This window comes from Chaetodon trifascialis, chromosome 13 (assembly GCF_039877785.1).
Source record: "Chaetodon trifascialis isolate fChaTrf1 chromosome 13, fChaTrf1.hap1, whole genome shotgun sequence".
Lineage (NCBI taxonomy): Eukaryota > Metazoa > Chordata > Actinopteri > Chaetodontiformes > Chaetodontidae > Chaetodon > Chaetodon trifascialis.
Window position 1 is genome coordinate 14,850,778 of NC_092068.1, and position 10,949 is coordinate 14,861,726.

At 42.5% G+C, this 10,949-nt stretch overlaps 1 long non-coding RNA gene across 1 annotated transcript in view; it reads right to left on the reverse strand.

Moving 5' to 3' along the window:
* LOC139340884 (uncharacterized) overlaps positions 1–10,949 on the reverse strand; it is a 46,736-nt gene that overhangs the window by 23,155 nt on the left and 12,632 nt on the right. The window lies entirely within an intron of this gene.

Consider the following 10,949-nt stretch of genomic DNA (forward strand, 5'->3'; position numbering starts at 1 on the left):
ATGTGCACAGCATGTGAGTGTGTTTCCATGCGCTAATGGATCATAAGCAGACCACCTGACATACAGGCCCTAACTCATCACCTGGGATTGTTAATATTCACTGATAAGGATAACGCTCTCCTGAATAATGAATTCATTTGCATAACTGTGCCACCCTGTTTAGTGAAAAACACATTATGAGACGCATTCAATTTCCATGTCTGGCCCGTTGCGAGAGTAAATGAATAAGCAGGGAGATACAATGACTCACAGAAGCAAAGCGAGCACTTGCAAATTAGTACAATGTCTTTTCTTAGGTGCTTGAACAATTTTATCCACTTCTCTATTTGTGTACTCTATTGTTTGAGCACTGTGTGTAAGTGAATGTGTCTTTACATGTGTGCAAGTGCTTGCGTGCACGTACATACCCCCCACCCCTCTCCACCTCAATCCTCTCCTCTCCAGATTTATTGCAAAACAGCCCTGTGAGAGAGTACACATGCTCTGCCCAGTCTCTGTACTGCACCCTGACAATTACTGCTATATATACCACTCCAAATGAGAGCCATGAACTGGCGTGATTATAGGGTGGAGCAGAGGCAAAGAGGGAGAGGGGGGAAACGAAAGAGTGAGACGAGTTGGGAGAGAAGGGGAGAGAGAGGGAGAAAGAAAGGGCGACAGGCAACACCAGTGGAAGTGACTGAAGTCTGCTGTAAATTGTATTGTGCATCTTTCGTAAATCACAGTGTATAAGACAAGCTATGTTTTAGTCTGAAAAGCTTCCTTTTCAGAATTGTGAGGATGAGATTAAAGGGCTTGAGGAGCATGTAGGGAATGAGCAGCAAAAGTCAAGATGATGACCCCTGTCTGCATACTTCTCCTCAATAAATTACACAGCAGAGCTTTCAGCGCAGGAATACTGTAGAATACGGCAGAGGTTACAATAACATTTGGTAAAGAAGTGCTGCCCTCTTCTGGAAGTGAGCGAAACCAGATAAGAGGAATATGAAAACTTCAATTTAAAAAAAAAAAAAAGTGACAACAACCGCATTTCCTCCCGAAAAGATTTCAGATTTAAATCACCGTGCTTGTTGTGTAGTGTCCACAGTACAAATAGAGAGAGGGATTTCTGGATGCCTGACAAGAAATAGACATAAAGAAGAGAATAATGTTTGACACAGCCATCCTGGTAGGTGAAGAAGCTTCCACCGGCTATAAACAGTCAGTCTCCATACTGATTCCTCATCCGTCTCTCACTTTGCCGGTGGCTGTCCAACACTCAGCTTGTCACTTCAGCGGAGTGACAAGCTGCTGTCAGTCACAGGGCTGCCCTGACTGCACCGTCACCTCCACCCCGCTGTCTGATGACATCACGTTGCCTAAAGAGAGGCATCTAAAGAAAGATTGATAACACAGGAACTGATGTCACAGCGAAAATTCCTACATATGATGTATGGAAGTGCTGGATGTAATAGATGCAGGTTGTTGCAGAGCTCAAGACCCGGTGATGAACCATTTAGTAAATAGATCAGTCTATCATATGGGGTCATGAAACTGTGGGAAAAGTGGTGAACTGGGAAGTGTTGAGTAGAGAAATGGCTGAGTGGAAACCATCCCTGTGGGAGGGGGGAGCAGCAGGATCACATTATCCACAGACCAGTTTTCATCGCACAAAAACCCACGCTCTGCCTCACTCCAGCGGCTCGCATAATTGGAAGCATCTTGGCATGAAGATAGAGTCAAGGTGGCATATCAATGGGCGCGTACTCCAAGGGCATGCAGATAAGAAAAGGCTGCTTCTCTTAACAGGTCGTGTCCATGATAGGGTCACTGGCCCTCCCTAAAAAGACAGCAGGCTGGGTGTTGACTCACATACAAATAGCTATAGCTGATCATCGGTGTGGAGCCTTGTAGTACAATTCACTCCCAGTGGTGCTCATCCCAGACACCAACAAAAAACAGTTACCAAGCCTTGTCTCATTGTGTATGCATGCACAGCTGCAGAGAATTCCTACGGCACATGATAAAGAAACCAAGTGATGAGATGACTGAAAATCAGCTCTTATGAACATTAATTTGCTGCTGTTTGTTATTCCATTACACCAATAAGAGCTGTGCATAGAAGAGGTTCTGTAACTGACCTGCACTGTCATGTCAAGCGCAGCAAGACGTCAGCATGTACAGTTTTACGAACATTTTTGAAATCAATTTCAAAATATCAAAGCGCTGCTGTAAGTTGACTTCTATACTGTAAATATATGGGCTTGAAATGGACAGAAAAAATGGCACAAATCGATGCAGCAGAGATCAAGATATCCTTACTGTTGGTCCCTTGTATGGGTCAAGCTCCAAAAACAATGATCCCACATTTCCCATAATGCAACTCACCATCAGCATCTCACCTTATAATTGTAAATAATAGTTCAGATACCCATTTTGCTAGCTTTTATTTTGTAAAACAATGAATCTGACCAGCTCTAAGTCATCCATCGATTCAGCCCTGCATAGTATCTCTCATTGGCAGCAACAAAAATGGTCAGTTCCTCTCTCTCCCGCCTGCTTCCTCTGTCTCAGCTAAGTGTCCCCCATTGCGCCGCTGCTTCTCCTCCTGTAACAGTATCCACTTTGCTCTACTTCCCTCCAGAAGGGGAGAAGAGCAGGACTTCTCTGCCTCCGCACAAATAAAACTGTGTGCCAAGCCGCATTAACCCTGCACCCTTATCGCCTTTCTGACTTGAGACATTTTATGAGCGGGAGTTGTCAGCCCCCGTCAGACTCAAACAACAAGAAGAGGCATGCTTTATGCACTGCTGCATCACTGTTTACTAGTCACCATTATCATTTAACTGCAGATACACTACGAAAGGTCACATTTTGGCCTTCAATTTATCACATCTCATTATATGATATATATTTATATATATAATGTCACTTCAAAGCTGTTCTTGAGCTGGATGTAGGTAACTCTGAGGAAAGCTGAGGTGAAGTTACACACAAACACAGTTATGTGTACACACCTAGCTGAGGCAAAAGACCTGCTGTGGCCTCTGCTGCCGGCTTAAACCAGCTCTCCGGACTCTCTTAAAGTTTCTGCCCACACAAACACTGACCGCACAGGCTCTTGCTGTTTCTGAAATAGTCGTTTCTGCTTACTGAGGGGAAAATGACTCAACAGCATGCCGGGAATGTGTGCATATTTCCACAAATATCTAAATAAAAGTGTAAAATCGTGTGAAAGTATCTAATTTTAAAACAGTGGCATGTCATATATTGGTCAACACGCTCCACCAGGCCAATTTCATTTCATGCTCCATGTCTGATGCTTTTTGCTTTTCTGTATGCATCCACTGTTGCCTGAATCAACATTTCAGAGACATCGCTCCGGCTTGCATACGACTACAGCATTAGTATATGCAAAACCTCATAACCATGCTGTGGCTTTGGCCCCTTGTGGTTTCTATAGCAGTGACTTAATTCTGCTCCACTAATCATAATAATTATAGATATTACAGTGGCCTTGGTAATTACTGTAGTGCACTGGCTCCTATCCTTTAATGGATGCTTAAACAAACAGATTTCAGATAAGTTTGGGAAGAAAACTAATTTATGGCCTCTGAGGGAGATCAATCAGGTGACAGTGTTGGGGTTGGGAGGGATGTAATAGGGTGGGGTTCAGTAATTAATACAGAATGCAGCAAGAGATGGAACCTGGCTCTTCCTTTTTTTCAATTCTGCATCCCTTTCATCCCGTCCGTGCCTGTGCCACATTATTTATCTCTGCTGTCACACCATTGTTGTGATTATGGATGTCATGCAGCTGTAAAGCGCTCCACGATCAATAGGCCTGAAATTAAACCAAAAAATGAATTTCCGCAGTGTCGGCCACATGCACTCCTGAGCAGGAATTACCTCGCAGGAGAACGCCTGATTATCCCGCTGAGGAGACAGCAGCAGAAACACAAGCGGAGGGAAAGTGTTCGACTGAGGCTCGCAGCAATGGTAGCCAGTGCAAGGATGGTTTTACTGCTTTTTTTTTTTTTTTTTTTACAGCTGCAGACCACAGAACACATGGCTTAGATGTTGATACTTTGCTCAACCAAGCCCTCAACCACCAGCTTTAATTCAGCTAAACATCAGAATTGTCATATTGAGATCATCTGATTAAGCAGAAACTGATCTGCGCCTTGACAGATATTCATTATGCTGCCAACATCACATATCACAGCTTAACAATGTTGAGAGATTGCTAAATGTCTGATTTAACAGAACAAGTCTGAGTTATTCATGATGACACAGGCCAACTACGGAGATGATGTAGTCATTTCTTCCAGGAGATCAATACACTATTAGATGTGATGAGATGAAAAGTGCTCATTACTTCTATCGTAAGGTCATTTGGAGAAGTGCAGAACGGGACTCTGGTCAGGCGGCAAGACCTCCAGTGATTACAAAATACAATACTTAAATTAAAAGCATGAGGTGTAGGACAAAGTTCATAAAGGCCACAGAGGGAGGAGTGTACTAAAGGTGCTGTGTATTTCATCAGTGTTACACACCAAATGCCTTGACAGTCTTTTTGGAAAGCGCACTATGAAACCTGCAGCTCTGTCTCTGTCTCCGTCCACACCAGCAGTTGCATCTGACATGGAGCTGCGGAGAGAAGGCGGGGATATCAGGGGAAATGTTTTCAAGAAACCTTGTGGAGCTCTCTTACACCAGCCTGCCTTCCAGCATACACTTCGCCTCTGCACATCCCTCCACCGGAGATGGACGCTTCCGTTTGTTTCTCACTTGTTTCCCTTGTCCCTCATTTAGAATCGATTTGCTATTAATGCCGGAGCATCACAGAGGGAGGGTGACAAGGGGTCGAGGTGGCTGCAGCTGCTTGACAGGCTTCTTCATCTCCGAACAGGAAGTTTGGTTTACATCAGCCGTGGGGCGGGAACTGTCATCAGGAGACCTCAGGGCTAATGGGCTGGATTTATGCGCTCCTCTCCTCCTCTCAGGGTGGACTGAGTTGGAAGAAGCTGAAGTCACTGATCTGAAGTTTTTAAATTGTTTTCAACTAAGGTTGCTCCTACGATAAGCTGTGAAATCTGAGCTTGAATTCAGAACAGTTGTGACTTTAATGATTTTATATAACATGGGCAAGCACTTCACCTAAAGTCATTTCGTTCCTTTGCCCTAACTTGACATGTCAAAACAAATTTGACTCATCACTCAAAGGAGCCTGGTGCTGGGCAATAACCACAGTTTGGTTTTCAAATCAATTTGACAAATCTTCAGCGAATTGCACAACAGTCTTGGAGCAAATAATGGCCTGACACTCTGCATTAGCAGAAAAGATATGACTCACGACTGAAGCCTAACCATGTGGCTTCTGGGTTCACAAAGAAACATCGTGCTCTGTCGCTTGTGACATTGTGGTAAGATGTCGATAAAGGTTAGCACTGTGAACACACAGAGTACAGCGATACCTGGAAGCAAAGAGTAGTATAGCTCGGCCACCAGCTTCACTGAAACGTGATGAAAACATCATGTGACTTGTGCCCTGACTTCAAACTCAAAGGACGCGAAAATGAAAAGTTGATTCTAGCAATTAACTCTGTCTGTGTGAATGATCTGAATTAACTGTTTGTATCACCTCAAATGTGACAACACGCATCTGATAATCAACTTCTGTATCGTCCCTTTTCTCTTGCTTTCCCTTCCTGTTCTTTCCTCCTCACTCCGTCTCTCTCCCATTGTGAGCAACACAGTGACTGAACTCATTCTCAACTATTTATTTGCTTTATTTCCTGAGATCAGCTATAAAGAACAAACACTATTAAGCCAGCCAATCAATAAGGGAACATCAGCGCTGTTATCCCCCCTCCGCAAAATAGATTTATATCTTCTGCCTGAGCAACATAAATCACATATTCATACATTAAATTAAAAATGTGATTGATAGCAATGCGGAGAGTGTGTACAAAACCTCATGATGTAAAAAAACAAATATTAGTTGGGGACTGTGGAGGGTGAAGAGAAAGCAAACATTGTTTTCAAGTGCAATTCTTCACAGCCTTGTGAGGACGTCCAAGCTCAGGAGATGAGTTGCTGCTTTAGGAAAAGGAAATCTGACACTTGGCAAAACTGTGGCCACAGAAGCAGATCATGTGAATAACTATCAGCGTCTGAGCTCAAATACAAACGTAGTGTTACTCGACAGTTCTCACAATGGAAACACTAGCGCTAAAAGGCTAACTCGTGGTCCAAGAGACATTTATCTTTACTTTAAAGGAGCTGGTCAGCCTCCAGCCTCTACCCTCTGCATGTCATTCTGCAAGGCGAGCTGCGTGTGGAGAAACAGGTTCATTCACAAAGTGACACTTAATGGGATATATACAGATTGTGTCATGCATTATAGGGCCCAGTGGTTATGGGAGCATTCCAGAGGAGAGAGGCAGAGAAATATGGCAGCATCCATCAGAGGCTTGGCCACAGAGAGAAAAAGGTGCGGGAACAGAGAGGGAACGAGAGCTGGGGGTTGGGGGGCTGCCAAGGACATTTAAGAGAGCTGTCAGGGGAGGCTGATCTATGAAGGACCCTGTTGGCTAAACCTATACCCCAACATGTGTGTGTGTGTGTGTGTGTGTGTGTGTGTGTGTGTGTGTGTGCTGCATAAGTGCAGTCACACCGACACATGCAGTAACACACTCACACCCTGGAGGCTAAAGCACAGCAGAGTAGTCTCAGTGCACAGGTTCAAAGATCAGAGCAGAACTCATCCACACAGAAAATCAAATGTTTTCAAATGTGTATTCTGAGCATGAAATGAAACAGAGAACAAAAAACAGGCGGATGGCAAACGCCAGAGAAACTGCTCAACTGCAAAAAAAAAAGTGCATTTGATGAAAAGTTGGAGTTTAGTTTTAGTTATAGTTATTATTGTGTCATGCGGCAGTCAAGGTAAGACACAACGTTTAACAATGATAACAAGCCAGATGCAGAATACAGCACTCCATTTGCATATGATGCCACAAAGCATCCGGCAACAGCAGCTCGAGCATATCAATTCATGTCTGCAACAAAACTCACTACAGATGAAGCCTTTTTCTAAACATCAAAACTAATTAAAAAATCCATTTAGACTTTTTTTGTGGACAAAGTATTCTTAAAATGAGACAGAAAACAACAACAAACAGCTAACACAATCTATTTTCCTCCAGAACATTTTCCACCACCCACGCTCAATAGTTAGACAGAGAGATATTCCATCTTAAAAGTGCTCCGTTGACATCACGTGTAACATTTCACACAGATACTCTAAAAGGAAAGAGTGCACACACACAAACAAATGCACATTATATACATAATCAGAATCAGAACTGTCTTTATTGGCCAGTACAAGGGATTTGACTCTGGTTTTTCATTGCCCTCAATGAGCATGAGCAGGAATAGAAATACAGCTAAGAGCAAGGACAACAAGTACAGAACATATAGAGGCAAAGAACGGGAGAGAAAGTGCAAAGAAATCTTGAATGAATGTGAATACATGGAGTGGATGATGTATACATGCGTTCAAGATTTAGACTGAAAATGACAGTACATGATGATATGTACATGTTAAAAACTGTCACTTGAAACATTTTTAAAAATCTGTAAAAATATGAGCTATAGTGGAAGTAAGATATGAACGGTATGGTCCTCACTTTCAGACAGACCTTCAAAGGACTGTGTGAAGGTTAAGACTTGGTTTTAAGGATTAGGATTAGGTTTAGAGTTTAAAGTTAGGGTCAGGATCAGGGTCAGGGTCAAGGTTAGGGGTTATACAATGTATTATATCAATGAGTGTCCTGATAGGATAATAGTATAAATATGTGTGGTTGTTTGCACATATATGTAAGTATATGTATATATATGTGTGTGTGTGTGTGTGTGTGTGTGTGTGTGTGTGTGTGTGTGTGTGTGTGTATGAACACATGTCCACTGTATGTATTGCATGCATATTTTTCATGTGAGACACAAACGCGCAGGCTTAGATAACAGATCTCGCTCCCGCTACAATAAAAATGAAAGACTAAGACGGGTCAGAGGGCGTTTGACTCAGTCTGTGTTGTGTCTGGAAGTGTTACACTAAATCACTCTTTCAAAACATCATTAACTACCATACATCACGTACAGATTCTGTTATTTTGTCATCCAAGTGTTTGAGCTGCTCATAATAATAGTGGAAAAGCTTGATTTCATTTTGCGCTACTTGGAATTGTAACAATGGTGGAATGTGACAAAGCACATTTATTCGAAATATTGTACTTAACTACCAATTTCAGATACGTATATTTGATTCTTTTGTTTTCATTCTACTTTATACTTCACTGCATTTCAGAGGGAAATATGACACTTTTTACTCCATTACATTTTACAGTACAGCTTTAGTTACTTTGCAAATTAAAATTTCTCAATTTTACATTTTCATGTAAAAACTTTTAATGGTTCCCAGCTTCACAAATTCTGCTTTTACTTTTACTTATTTCAATAATCTTAATATATTTTTAACCATTTTGAGGTTTGGACTGTTGGTTGGTCAGAACAAGCATTACTGTATGAAAGCATCATAATCTGTGACATTTTCCTACATTCAGTACCTTTAATGCTTTAAGTACATTTTCTTGATTATACTTATATATTACAGTGCATTTACAATGTAGTTTTAGTACTTTTACTTACACCAGTGGAGTATAGATATATGTTTTCTCAAAATGTCAAAAGCTGGGGGAAAAAAAAGCATTTTTCTTGCATTTTTTTAAGCTTCACGTATAAAACAAATGTGACGAGCATGCATTCTAGATCTAGCAGCTCCACTAAACATAGCTCCAGGAGGCTGACTCCTCCTCAGCTGCACAGTATCTGAGGTAGATCAGCAGCAGCAGCAGCAGCAGCAGCAGCAGTGGCAGCAGTGGGAGACTGTAGGTAGCCGGCAGGCCTGTTAGCCAGAGGAGTGAACGCCAGGCAACCCTGCCAGAGGGGACGCGGCAGTGGGACCATTACTAAAGCTTAATGATATGAGAAGTGTTCTCCTATCCACCGCGGAGGGGATTCATCATGATGCTGTAGCACTATACATCTTTCAACAGCCCCTAAAGAGGAATGGGGACATTTCTTCATGCTGTAGTAAAAGCCCCTCCCTTCCCCACTCTTCCCTTGAGCTTTCTTCACTCCTCATCTTCACTTAAAGATCCTCTATTTTAAGATCATTGCGTGTACGGAGAGGGGAGGGAGCACGACCTTGGCAAAGAGCTAGGGTGAAGTAAGGTGGTGAGAACTGCCGGATGAGCGTGTGTAGCCGATGGAGACAGTCACAAACCACAACATCTTGTCTGGGATTTGTCCCAGTGTGCCCCTGGGGAAGGAATACAATTCACTTTCCGCCTCAAAGTCACACCATACACTGTCACTGGCTTCAGCTGAGTGCTGATAGATGTCTCTTTGTCCCCTCATAAATAAAAACACTCTGGTCTCGGCTGGGAGAGACTGTAGATCAGCGAGTAAATAGCTGAAGGTATCATGCGCTGCAGTATGTCAAGCCCGGAGGATTTTCTCTTTCTTCTAACCCTTCACATTTTGCGGCCGTGTCAGAGAACTCTGCGACCTGTAAATCAAATTGGGCAGATAAACTGCAACACAACAGCAATCAAAATAAGTAAAAGCAGTGTTGACTTTGGGTCTTTAACTTAATTTTATGGCCTGCAGCCAATATGCAGTAATCACAGAATGGGAAAGCTTAACACTTCTGTTCTGGTATTTGCATTGTTTGAGTTACAGCCACCTGCCTGCAGATTTACACCAGTAGATCACAGACAATAACAGTAAAGACAGAAGTGCACTGGTTTATGACTTCAGCACTTTCAGTTTGAAGCCTTCCAGCACCAGTGAGTTTAAATTATGGTGGGAGACGTCCTTGGGATGTGAACATCTCATTTCACCAGGCTGTGCGCAACAACACACACACAACACACACACACATACACACACAACTCATTTCATTGGGGGGTCTCTGGGAGGCTGGACTCAGTGGAGCATGACATAAGAATTATACATCTGGCAGCAGTAAACCTGCAAACTCTCTCTCACACACACACGCACACACACTTGTGCCTGTTATGAGACAGAACACTAACTTTTTGTTCATCAATCTGAGAAAGAATTATTTATTATTCTGGGGGATCATTGCTATTGATGCTTGTAATGCTGCTTTATGCAAATGCGATGCTGTTACTTTGTAACTTTTATTCCTCAAAGAGAGCTGAAACAGCTCTCTGGCTCCTCTTAGATAAAGTCAAAAGGAGGCAATTTAAGAAGCCACCCTTTCCCTTGAAAGTGTGCATTTAATTACTTTAATTAACTCGTTGTCATTGGTTAGCTAATTGATGCATCAAAGTCAAAACCTTAAAGGGCCAATAAGTCGTTTTTTGCCTCTAGAAATAAGAACATTCACATATAAATTTGACATTTTGAGTTTTGGGGGATTAGACCACACAACTGCACAAGCGTCCAGATTTTTGCCCAGAAAACCTTTAATGAGTTTTGACCTGAGCTCGTGGCGAGAAGCTCAGAAATAATTTAAGTCTAAAAAAAAATGTAGAAATACATTATTTCTCTCATCTATTACTGGAGCTAGTTTTTATTTATGGCACTTATTATTCCTTATTGTTTATTTTAAAAAAGACGAAAGGAAAGAAAAAGTGAAGACAAAATAAAATGTATGATCGCACGTGGATGGGGCAGGAGTCAGCATCCCAGCTGGACCAGCTCCGCATCCCCATCCCGATCCCAGCTGCGCCCCACTGCCGTGCCATAATGAACACCTGGGGACACGCCCACCCACCGGTTCCCAGCCCTGTTATTGGTTACGTGTTTAAACATCTCGCGAGCTGTCCGGCGATTGGCTCAAATGCCACACAAGTCATTTCATAAAGCAAATCTTT